Source organism: Morone saxatilis, unplaced genomic scaffold (assembly GCF_004916995.1).
Source record: "Morone saxatilis isolate NCDOM2014 unplaced genomic scaffold, NCSU_SB_2.0 Contig7, whole genome shotgun sequence".
Lineage (NCBI taxonomy): Eukaryota > Metazoa > Chordata > Actinopteri > Moronidae > Morone > Morone saxatilis.
The window spans coordinates 8,098,869-8,102,176 of record NW_023340246.1 but is presented as its reverse complement, the minus strand read 5'-3'; positions in this window follow the sequence as shown (position 1 = coordinate 8,102,176).

Below are 3,308 nucleotides of genomic sequence, written 5' to 3'. Positions count from 1 at the left end.
CCAAGATCACTCCACTAAATATTACTTACTGATGTCTAGTCGGTGACAAAATGTCCTACTCGGCACCGTCTGACCGTGTCACTGCGAGCCCTGGGGAAAGTTAAGCTGAATGTAAGCTATGCAAGCAAGAGCGAGAAACATCAAAATATTGGCAAACATCACCTACTCCCTTTTTTTTTTTTTTTTTAATCCTTCAGGAAAATGGCCACACAAGGAAAAAGGAATGAAAGACGGTTACACTGATGTATAATTTACACTTTGTTCACCATCCGCCACGTCAAAGAGGGGTTGTATGAGAAATCCTGTATCACACTGAAGCAGTGTTTAATGGCAGACATGCTACAGGACTGTAAGAAATACTGCAGCGTCCTTGTGCAGCTGACTGGCGTGAAGCGCAGCACTAGATAACTGTGGTTACAGTGTGAATATAGAATAATGAACATAGACAAAAGGAAGATGGATCACATTAATCTGAGCAGAAGAGCCCCCTCCCCAGCTCTTCTTTTTTTTTTACTGTGAATGCTGCAGTTGTGTAGCTGACACCGCAGCCTTCCCATTTGATGAGCAATTAGCATACCCTCGCCTGAGTTTGTATCGTGATGATCCATTCATTTCCGTGGTGTAATTATGTGTATAAGGCTGCTCATTTGGAAAACATTGAACTCATCAATCTTTTTGCGCCCGTTTTCTAATTCGGCCCATTGAGAGAACCCTGGGGGACACCAGAACCGCACTTAATTGTCCTCATTCCAGACAGCTTCTAATTACACCCAGTGCTTTAGATCTTGTTAGAAAAAGTTCAAGATCCTCCTTGCCTTTTTTTTTTTTTTTTCCCTCTCTCTCGCAGAACTGTTCTCAATATGTAGGGAGGGAGCAACAGGGAGAGAGAGAGAGAGAGAGAAATTCCCTCATCACCTTGCCCTCTGGCAGCTGCGCCCTGGATAAACAAACACGCGTCGCTGCACATCAGTCAGCCGGTCGGGAGCCGGGGCTTGATTAAAAAGCTCCCTCCGCTGTATCTCCATGGCCTTGCTCCTGTGAGCGCCCAGATAAATAAATTAATGAATAGCTCTTGTTGAACTAGTGGAGGGACGGGGGTGCTTGTCTTAACAGCTGCTATACTGTATTGTGTTGAGTTCACGTGATGGAGTGGCGAGCGGAGCACATTGAGCCACCCTGTAAGTCACTGGAGTCCCGATTAGCACTTAAGGAGATGATTACTTGCAAGTGCACATTGTGCCCTCACCCATCCTCTGCTACTCCTCGTCTTCAGAGTCAGCAAGCAGCACCTGGCCCCTCCGAAAGTCACTGCCTACATCTCCTGGTTAAGGAATACACTTGTGAGAAACTGACACAGATGGCGGAGTTAACTTCGGTTGCTCATTAGGCTAAAATCTGAATGTACAATGCAATGTTTTGTTTGCGTGGAGGACGTGGGAGAATTGCGCTGGTGCACGCTAAAGCTGGCTCCAGTCAGGATACAAAAACACCCAAGGACGAAACGTATCTCTCTGTTGAAAGGTAGAAAGCATAGCAAGAGGTTTTATATAAGGGTTATGTCGCACCGTGATCCATTTACAGTGTGTGACAAGGGCGAGACATCGTATCTGTTGTTCTCTGTTGTACATAACACATATAGTAGCTCCATGTCATGTATAGAAAGATGCTAACAAAAGGTTGAAGATGCATTGAGGAGGTTTCAAGCTGGTTATCAAAAGTGGGACTCATTAAGCCTGAAGAATGAAATTCCTAGTAGAAATAAGCACTGTGATGTTGTTATTTTCTTGTTTATCAGGGACGACCATAAACATGTATGAAGAGATACATTTTTGCTTTTGTGAATATGTCGCATTTTTTTTGGTATGAGTCTCATTTGCTGTTGCTAGTGTTTACATTAGCTCACTACCTCTGTCACTGAGCTAAAGAGCTCAGTCGCTGCTATGGCAACAGTGCAGAGCTCTGATAGGCAGCAGAGGCAGTGACGAGCCCCCGGATTTTAAGGTGGACTAAATGAAGATTCATGCGTGGGGTTGAGAGTCAGCTGCCTAATTTTACCCTCCAACTGGGTTAGTGTTCCCTTTTGTGAAACACATTTTATACTCTGTACACAATATGTGTGTGTGAGTGTCCAATTGTATTAACATGTTCCTTCCTGTTGATTGCTTGCTTGGTACTCGCAGTCAAATTTTGGATATACAGAAATATGTTCTGAACATGTCCAGGGCGATATATAGAACACATTGCCACCTCCCAACACACACACACACACATTTTCCACTCAGGGGCCACAAAAATGCATATGGCTGCACCAGGAAGACTAGGAGGAATTCACACCAAAGCTCGTGAACACACGCTGTCTAATTAACCTTCCATTCACTGTATCTGACGAACCCTGCTCCCTCTGATTGGAATCACAATCTGAATTATCTTATAATTATCACATAATTATCTTGGTGGGTTTAGATGATGCAAAACAAAAACTCCACACAAATCCAGACCGAATAAATTTTTAAGGTAGCTTAAAGGGGTGATTCACCTGTCGAAAAGCCTAACTCTGGTGCTAAGCATGCAGAGTGTTTCAGTTTTTATTTGTTCCGATTTTGTAAAATTCTGCCTCCACCCAAGCTGGGAATTTATCGTGGTCCATTTCCATTCTGGTGATTATCGTGAATATCCTCACACAGCTTGACTTGAAAAAGCTGTCTAGCTGTCCAGCATACAGTCCTATATTGATTTCCTGATTTATTTTGAACAAGGGAACAAGAGGGAGCCTGCATCTTTTCACCATGGCTGAAGACTCGGCTTGCCTCTTGTATCCCCCCATAAAAAACTTAAACCAGATGTGTGCCATTTTAAAAGTATGAAGAGTATTTTCATGATGTTAGCAATAATATTATGTATCGCAATTATTGTTACCAAGACATACGTAACATGACATTTTCATTTTCAACTAATTTTGCAACATTTTCCAGTCCAGGAGAGTGTGACATTCACTGTATTCATAGATGCCACCTACGTCACTATCAAATAGAACGCCGCCATATTTACGACCGATCTCGCCCAGTATGGCCGCCCACACTGCCCATTTGAATGAGAGAGAGAGACAGAGATATCTGGAGAAAATTTCAATTTTAGGCTCCGATCCTTATTTGTTACCCCCAGTTTTCTTTTGTCCCTTATTATCTGCCCCAGGCTTGCCCCAATTGGCTTTCCATGATGTATACATCTATCTAGTGCATAACCCCTCCCCGTACAGTGGGGAAAATAGCTTGAAGGCTTTCAAGAGTACAGATGCTTCATCAATATGC